Genomic DNA, 9,841 nt, shown 5'->3' with positions numbered 1-9,841 from the left:
ATCAGTCATTTAGTGCACTAAAACCATAAAATTTAGTAGGTCTGGCATGCATTTATTAAATGGTCTTAGATCATTAATGTTAACTGCAATATATATCTTTTGACATGAAAATTTCACATTAAAAATCCCTATGTAATCATCATTTTCTTGATCTTCTTGCACAAATTTCGAAGGCAAAGTCCATGAGCTGCAATTGGAAAAAATTTCTTGCAGCCACAAACTAAATCTGCATGCTTATTTGAAATAATGCATAGTTCACTTTTTGATCTAACAATTGGTAACATGTCATAAAGGAAAACCAATAATCATATCCATGACTCATTTTGTTGAATCTTGATTTGTTTGGTGGATGATGTGCGATCGTGCTTTATAGAACTACCCATAAGTTGAGAGCCTGTAAGCATGGCTTTAAAAGTAAGACTGTACTTGGCCAATGTGACCTTTAAACCATGAATCAATCATATGGTTGGTTTAGTCCTCATGAAAAACTTGTCCACATCAAGCCGATGAGAATCAATTTGAATCGCCGGTTCAACCAGCCAATAGTTGAACCGATCCCAATTTTTAAAAATGATAGATTCAATTTAAAATACATTTAAAGAATTTAATTCAATTTAATATAAAATATTTTATTAAATATTAAATTAATTTAAAAGATTATGAATCATAATACAAGCACCTAAAAAATAAAGCATAGATATGCTAATGCCATTTGAAATTCACAATTCCTTTAAGACAACAATAAATAGAGACCGTAGCGATTTATGAATTAATTTTTTACTAACCTAATGAATCTTCATTCTTAGCAGTGACTTGAAAACTCATTTTTCACTTAATATGGATAAGTGTTGGATTACAAAACCCAAGTGGAGTCGTGATTATGTAAATGGTGTAAACAATTTCATATAGTTTGCAAGTCAAAGCCAGAATTTATAAGGGAAAATTTTATGTCCGTGCAAGTTATGTATTAATAGGTACTTCCATTCTATGAAATATGTGAAAGACCATTTAATTTCTAAAGGATTTTTTGTTGGATATGTTGTATGGAATTGACATGGGGAAGAGCAATGTATTATAGATGAATATGCAATGAATGAAGCATCTGGTGCCACACCAAAGTTAAAGGAAGGTGAAGCTCCTTTTGAGGATATAAGAATAGATGATATAGATGGATTATTAAGAGACATATTATGTCCAAATTATCCATTTTAAAATCCAGCTATGGGGTAGTATGAGTTCAATACTATTGAACAAAATGATCATGATGAGAACTTTGCTAATTTAATGTAGGATGGAAAAGCAGAGCTATACCCTAGATGTAAAACCTTCTCAAAGCTTTCTTTTATATTGAAGTTGTTATGTTTGAAGTGTTTGCATTTTTGGATGGCAAGATCCTTTGATATGCTACTTGAGTTTCTGGTCGATGCATTTCTTAAAGGGGTCTTGTTGCATAAAAGTACATACAAAGTGAAGAAGATAATGAAAGCATTCGATCTTGGATATATAAAGATAGATGCATGTCCTAATGATTGTATGTTATTCTAGAAAGGTTGATCTGATCAAAATATATGTCACATATGTGGAGCATCAAGATGATCAACTATGATAAAGAATACTTCTCAAGGAAAAAGAATGCGTATGAAGTCAGCTAAAAATTTCAAATATTTTACATTAATTTCATGACTTCAAAGATTTTTTAAAATAAAGAAATCTATTGAAGAGATGATTTGGCATGCTAAACACAAAAATGTAAATAGATTGTTATGACATCCAACTGATAGAGAAGTGTGGAAAGCTTTTGACTCTCAATACCCTAATTTTTCTTTGGAACCATATAATGTTTGCCTTGTTTGGGCTAGTGATGGGTTTAATCCATTTAATATTATGAGTAGTACATATAGTATTTGGCATGTACTTCTTGTTCCATATAATATGCCACCTTTGGTTGGGATGAAACATGATTCTTTTATCCTATCAACTATAATACCTGGGGAGAAAAGTCCATGAAATGCTATTTATATTTACCTTCAACCTTTGAATCAAGAGTTATGTGAATTATAGCATGGAGTTCAATGTTATGATGCAGCAAGTGGACAAACTTTCAACATGCGAGCTACATTACTATGGACTATTAATGATTTTCCAACCTACGGCATATTGTCTGGGTGGAGCACAAAAGAGAGATTTGCTTGTCCTTGTTGTGCACACAATATAAAATCCATGTGGTTATACAAAGGCATGAAATTCCATTACATGGGTCATCGTCGTTGGCTTCCAGATAATCATATTTTACGCAACCAAAAAAATTACTTTGATAACATAGAGGAAGTCTGAAGAGAACTTAGAAGGAGAACATGCACTAAAGTTCTATCACAGTTACATAATATAGAATTTCCTATTGCTTCCTTAAGTAAAGTTGGTCTAAAAAGAGGACATGCTATATAGGGGATTGAAGGATGGAAGAAAAAAATCAATTTTCATTGACCTACCTTATTGGGAGCATAATTTATTGCCACGTAACTTGGATGTTATGCATATTGAGAAGAACATTTGTGATAATTTAATTGGAACTTTTCTTGATCTAAAAAATTAAAAGATAGCTTACAAGCAAGATAAGATTTGGTAGACATTGGAATAAAAAGTGATTTGCATCCACAAATTTTAGAGGATGGTAGCTACCCATTGCCACCAGCTCCTTTCACAATGTCAAAAAAAAGACAAATTGATGTTTTGTTAAGTTCTGAAGAACTTGAAATTCCCTAAAGGTTAAGCATGAAATATATCAAGATGTGTCAATGTTGTTGATTATAAAATTATGGGTTTAAAAAGTAAAGGCTGTTATGTTCTATTAGAAGACATTCTACCCATTGTGATAGTCTTATACCATTTAGAGAACGTTTTAAAGATGTTGAGAAAAGGAAAAGGCACCAACACACACATCTTACACCTTGGGAAGTTGTGAAACTTATTAATAAAAAATTTCACGAATGGTTGAGAATAATAGTAAACTCTAAACTTAACATTTTCATTTAATATTTAATATTTAAATTTATGTAATAGCTAATCATTTTCTTTTAGGTAATGAGTAATGGTGGTCCAGAAGTAATAGAGGAAATTAAGATTCTGACTAAGGGGCCTAATAAAATTGCACCTACATATAAAGGTTTTTTTATTAATGGATATACCTTTCATGTAAAGAAAAAAGATGAGAATAAGAAAACTCAGAATTATGGTGTTGTTAATAGTACAGAAATTGGAAATTTCAATTACTACGGGAAATTAATGATATTATTGAGATACGTTATTCAGATAATTTCAAAATGATACTATTCAAATGTGATTGGGCAAACACAACTCGCACTGGTGTAAAGCATGATCAGTTTGGTTACACTTTGGTGAATTTTTCACATCTTATTCATACTGATGATAATTTAGAAGATGATCTATTTGTTCTCTCTTCGCAAGTTGAACCAGTCTACTACATTCAAGATCCTAAAAATACAAATTGGAATTTCGTTGTTTTTCTAAGACCTAGAGATGTATATGATTCAAGTATTTCTCATAGTAAATAAATGTAAGTACGGATACTTTAATGTTTTCTAATATTTCATGCTTTGTTACATGCAATTCTACATCAAAATGCTTTGTTATATGGAATTATACATCCAAAAGAGAGGAATAAAGTAGGAGAAATGTTAAAACAATGTATTGTGAAACTAGTGAACTTAGAAATTTTGATTTTTGATGTAATGTGCTTCATATGTATGCATGATTAATTATTATAAAGCTCTTTTATGCATGACACATTATAATTTCTTCAAATCTTATGCTAGTTTTTTCTTCAAGGTATTAATCTCTAAATCATGATCTCATGTAAACAACATACAAAATTAAGTGAAGTATATTTGAATGTGGAAAAGTAATGGCTATTAGTTTCCAATGGCAGTTTCTAATAAATGTTGATGGCTTATTTTGTGTTTTTGAGTTTTTCCACTATGCAATAGAACTTCTTTTTTATCATTTAAGCAAATCATTGTTGGGGGAAACTTTTTGATTGTACATTGGTTGTCTAAGTACTTTAGCATCTTCTTGTATCTTTAGGAGTGTTCTTATATTTCATGCTTCATTATATTCAAACAAATGTAGTATTTTGATATTCTTAATTCTTTTGTGATTTTTGATATTATACTACATTTTTAGGACATAATAGGAAGAAATGCATACATGCAAGCTAAGAAGGTTGTATTAAGTGGTGGGTTTAGTAGAGGATCTAAAACTCCTTCTACTCCAATCCACCCATATTCTACTTGTGACCAAAGTCAACATTAGAATGAGTGTAGTGGCACTCAACAATCACCATGTCATTCTACTTGTGAGTAGATTCAGACTCCAAATGATGGGATATTGCTCATAGGTTTGATTTTAATCTTTTCTTTGAATAAGTATAAGTAACTGTGTAATTATTCTTATGAAATGTGTTATGTACACATGAGCAGGGTGTACCTGTACGTTGTAGGGGGCGCACCACATGTATTAACATACAAAACATGCTGTCAGGTACACGTGTTCATATAGAGGTGAAAGAGAATAATGTGCCAAGCAACATTTCAGAGTCTATCCTATTAGGATCATATCTAGGTGTCATTGCTAAAGACCTTGTACTGGCACCCATATCCTTTCCAGATTGGAGAAATAAGAGTATGGAGCCCTTTAAGAAAAAAAAATCTTAGCTGAAGTGGAGGTAAGTAAAATATTAAATTAATTTTCAATATTAAGTTTTATGTTATGAGTAAGAAAATATTTGTTTATATTGCAATCAAAGTTTACATTTCCTTGACATATACATCACTGGATTCTTCAATCCCTTGGAGTTAAGTGGTGTAACCATAAGACTAATTTAAATGCTTCACATTGGGATAGCCATATTATCGAGGAAATTATGGAGTCTATTCTAGTTGGTGTTAAAGTAGCACAATGGTGTCAGCTAGTCACCCAGTGGTCACAACCAAAAGACAAGGTTAGTACCATCATTATATTTAATTAAATTTTTCATAACAAATCATCATGGAGTTGATTCATATCTAATAGGAGAGGGCCGGCCATCATAAATGCTACAAATGCAAAGAAACAAATTTGTCCTCACACTATGGGGTGTGTGAGTTTTGTTCACAGGAAAAAAGAGATGGTATATATTTAGATTTATATAAATTTTATGTTCACATTTACAAACTAATCACTTAACGATGAAATTTGTTTGTATAGGCTATCAAGGATAGGTTATTATTATAGAGAATTAATAGATTGCATAAAGATGGCACATGGTCATTTGAAGATGCTAAATAGAGATGGGCAATTTTAGTCTAGCTATAATATTTTATACGTAATTCATTATTATTTTTTGTTTATTGAAAACAAAAGTTAACTACATTTATTATAACATAGATACAAGCTTGCGAGCTTTTGGTTGAGGATGGGCTTACACCAGAGGATGGAAATGTGGAGGCTAATGAAATGGTGTTCAGTATGGTTATGGAGCCTGAACAACCAGGCAGTCAGAACCCAAGATTTTGATGTCACTCCTACGCGATATTTCCCTCATAACACGAACGATGGCAGGAGTAGAGGTGGAAGCAATTTAAGTCAAATAATAAATCTCATAGAGGAGGTCAACTCATTACATACTGAAATGAGGCAATTAATGCAAGAATTTTGAATGCAACATCCACCTCAAGGAAGCTCACAAATGGTATGTAAAATTTCACATTCTAATTTTAATGTTGGTTATTTGAATACTAATATTTTACAATATTCTTATAATTGATAGGGTATCAATGAAACTTCTTCTGAATGATAATGTTATAGAAGAAAGAGAATGGCATTTTGAAGAAAACTCATGTTTGTGAAAATTGTTTTGAAATGCATCTTGGTATGGAAGTCTACTTTTTTGGGATGTTGCTTAAACTTTGGATATTGTAAATTACCAAATATGAATGATGAATGCTCTACTCTCTTTTGATAATATCTGGTATTATTTTATTTTTTGGTGGCCATTACTTGGTTGATTTAGGCACTTTTTTCATCTCTTATATGTATTTGTGGGCATTATATTAGTGTGGTGGTGTGGAGCTTGCCTTTTACATTTGTAAACTACAACAATCACTGGAAGTTTTGTTGAGCATCCCTACCATAGTTTAATTGTGAGCAAGTTACTAAATTGTACTCATTTATTGTCATTCATTGTAACACATTTTTAACTCATAACTGTCCATTTTTTTAGCAATTGTCTCTTTATAGATCTCAGTGTTGTTTGTTCGCTATTGGAAAATTCACAACAAGCGTTGCTTTGTCAGTTCTGTTTAAATTCAACCAAAAGGCAGTCTTTTGCCATTTCTCATTTCATATGGTAGTCTTTTAAATTCAAGCAAAAGAACTAAGAAGAGTGTATTCTCTCTCCTCCCCCTCCCTCAAATTGAGTTGTTGATACTGTAATGGCCAAGTAGTTTCTTTCACAGTTTATTCCTTGTTGTAAAGTTCGGTGTAATGAAGATATGCTTTTCAGTCTAGTAGTTCCATCATTTCATCTTAGATTTTGTTTTGGATAATTTTTTTATTGTTTTTAAAGCTGATTTAGAAAGTTGTTTCGAATGAAATTTAAAATAATTGTATATATATTTTTTGGTGACACAATAAAAAAGAATTGACAAGTAGTTTTAGTAAAAGCTAACTTTTATTTCAATATTTCACTACATGACTGAGTTAACTCATTTATGCCTGGTTTCATTGCTATTTGAAATGAAATCGTTATGGTAGCTTGTAAGAAATATTTAGGCTAAATATCAAGTAAGTCTCTCATCCCCACTTAGTAAATCTCTCCACTTGGGCATTAGCTCTTTTTTTTTTTTTCACTATAGTCCGGCAACTTAATTTTTGGTCTACATAGAGATCCATTTTGCTAACTATGTTAAAACTTTGGATATTGTAGATTACCTTGAATCTTTCTAATTCCAAAGGTTTTATGTTTATCCAATTGAATGTGAAGTGCTTGAATGCTTGTGTAAGCTTGAGCGATTAGAGGTTATCTTTGTTTATCTCTAATGGTTCATTGCTTATGTTTATCTCTGTAGCCACTTTCCTAATGGTTCATTGCTTGGTAGTTACCAGTTCGTTTTCTCTGGTGGAAAGGCTGTATCTAAGAGAGAATAAACTTGCTATTTTTTTTCCTCCATTATTTAATGTTTCGGTTTAGTGAATGTTGTGGTTAAGAGAATGTTGTGGTTTCGTATTTAAAAAACAAAATTCTGAATTTTCGTGGCAGTTATAACGACCACTACTACCCAGAATTATGCTGGTTAAAATCTCCACCTTACTGGAAATCAGTTTTCCTTGAGAGCATTAGCGGCGGTTATAACCGGCACCATTTTGGAGCTTTGCACCGGTTATAACCGCTACAAAAGTAAACACGAGTAGCGGTTTGAAAAATGCTGCAATGAAAATTATGACGGTTATAACTGTTGGGATAGGTCAAAAATTATGCTGCGATAGCCCTATTTTTTAGTAGTGACTCCACCTTTGTGTAGGAAGTCCACCCGCATGATTGACTCTACTCCCTCCTACCTAGATGAAGATGTCACTAGACCCAGCTTCCCCCCTGCCTTCATGCATCATGAGGTCCTCCTGCACGACAACTAACCGACTCCAAAACTTGCATGCCCTATCTGCATTAAGATACAACTAGCCTGATCTCCTTACTATCCCCATGAAGCCAATTCGTATGGACTCAGCTCCTGACCCGATCGCACCTGCCAGCGTGAACTCACTGATCCTGCTTGTTTGGCCGAAATCTGCCTAGAGCCCCACTAATTCCAAATTAAGCCCTATATATTCACGGGTAGAGAGAGGGGAAATTTCTCTCTTAGATTCTTTCTACGTAGCATCAGTGACCGAGTCCTTAAAGAGATGGTTCCTTTATACACCAACAAACACCTATGAAAGATAAATTAGAAGCTCTTTGTGAAGTCCTAAATGGTGATCACTTGGATGATGCTCCATGCAAGCAAGAATTTTGGGTTGATTAGGATTCAAAACCAGCATGCAAAATGTAGCTTATGAAAGAAAAAGTTGCCAAATTCATATGTACAGTAGAAAAGGATTATTACTTCCAAATGCACTTTGACGACCTTCTAATTTGGCAATTCATCGGAAAGTTTGATAAGGAAGGCAAGTCTGACCCAAACATTCAAATTGATTTCATGTAATCAATAAAGTGGAAAGAAACAGAAATACCTTTTGAGAAGAGGATAGACAAGTATTCTAAGTTTCCTTCCTTGCCTCAACATTTAGAGATTCATTAGTTCTCCATAATAAACTCATGTGTGACAATGCTTCTTCGAACTGAAATCCTAGCAACCATCCTAATGAGGGTCATAAAGAATGATTTGGTTAACTATTATCATGATGAGGGAAGTGCATCCTTCAGAAAATAAGGTATAAATTTCCATTTATTAGTATTTAATTACTTAGAAACTTACTTTTTAATGTAAGGAAATCTTATAAAATTTAATATAACATTTGATATACAATCTGAAGTTATTCGTTTATAAAATTTTATCTTACTGAAATTTATATACGTTGAATCGCATCTAAATTAAAATACTCGCCAACTTAAATTTGCATGCAATTTGATAAATTTTGTACATCAATATAGATTTGTTCTTCAATCTTCTTCGGCTTGAAACTTACATAGGTCATGACGTTAAATCTATCAATCATTAGGTATTCAAATATGTACTAATCAACATAATTACAAGCGTATGAAAGAAAAAATTACTCAAAATATGATTTCTTCATGTTATTTATGAGGAACAATGACGAAACCTTAGATAATAGCCTCGTGGAGCTCAATCATTTCCATTTTCTCCAAATGAAGGTGCTACAGTTGGATACCACCAGACACTAGCTCTAGTATGATAAGTATTCTAAAACTTAGAGAGCTCTAGGTTCTATAACCATATAATAATCTTTGACGCTCTTTTGACCTTTGGGCCTTATAAAAACTACTCCGTTTATACTACTATCATTTTTATTTATGACCTGAATCTATTGTTTGCATGTTGGCGCATGTGTTAGCTTCAGAAGCATTTAGACTTAAATATTTGGACTTAGTTCACATTCCAAAATAGCTTGCAAATTTAGAAGATTTTAAATATGTAGGGATTATTTAATTAACAACATAAACCATGGTTCAATAATTATAAATTTGTAAACTTTAAAATTTGACCTTTAAATGGCAAATATATAATTTAAAATAATGCAATAAAATTTTAAATTTTAATTTATTTCTAATACAAGGCATGCTAATTAAAGGACCATAAATCATGAAAGCTTGAAATAATAAAAAAAAAAAGTTTAAAAAATAAGTTTTTAGAAGACTAGGCTTTCCCAAGTTCAACATCTCATCCTCATAGATCAAATTATCTGAACTATATTCTCAAGCAAGGAAGTGTCTAAAGTTGTGATAGAAAAAATGCTTTAATATGTATGCAACCCTAAATGATCTCCAGTTTCCTTTCTTAAAATGTTTGTCTTTTTGTATTATTTATTCCTATATTTTATTTTTAATAATGAGTAGAAAAATCTTTTTATTCCTAAGAGCCTATATGAAATTCAGGCACATGTACATGAAAGAAAGAATCCTGAAAAAGCACACTTTTTACAGCACCAATAATATAAAAAATTAATCAAATTATAGAATACAGACCAAATTCCATGAAGGAAGTGCCACATAATATAACTCATGTTCTACAGTAAGTAACTTACTGTAACTAGGCTCCACCAACAATAA

The 9,841-nt window shown here is 31.9% G+C and overlaps 1 pseudogene; it reads left to right on the top strand.

Annotated features, from left to right (window-relative positions):
* Positions 1–7,985: 7,985 nt before the first annotated feature.
* LOC110096622 lies at positions 7,986–8,483 on the top strand (annotated as a pseudogene).
* Positions 8,484–9,841: the final 1,358 nt, after the last annotated feature.

This window comes from Dendrobium catenatum, unplaced genomic scaffold (assembly GCF_001605985.2).
Source record: "Dendrobium catenatum unplaced genomic scaffold, ASM160598v2 fragScaff_scaffold_989, whole genome shotgun sequence".
Lineage (NCBI taxonomy): Eukaryota > Viridiplantae > Streptophyta > Magnoliopsida > Asparagales > Orchidaceae > Dendrobium > Dendrobium catenatum.
Note: the sequence above shows the minus strand (reverse complement) of the source record. Positions and strands in the feature narration are given on the sequence as shown.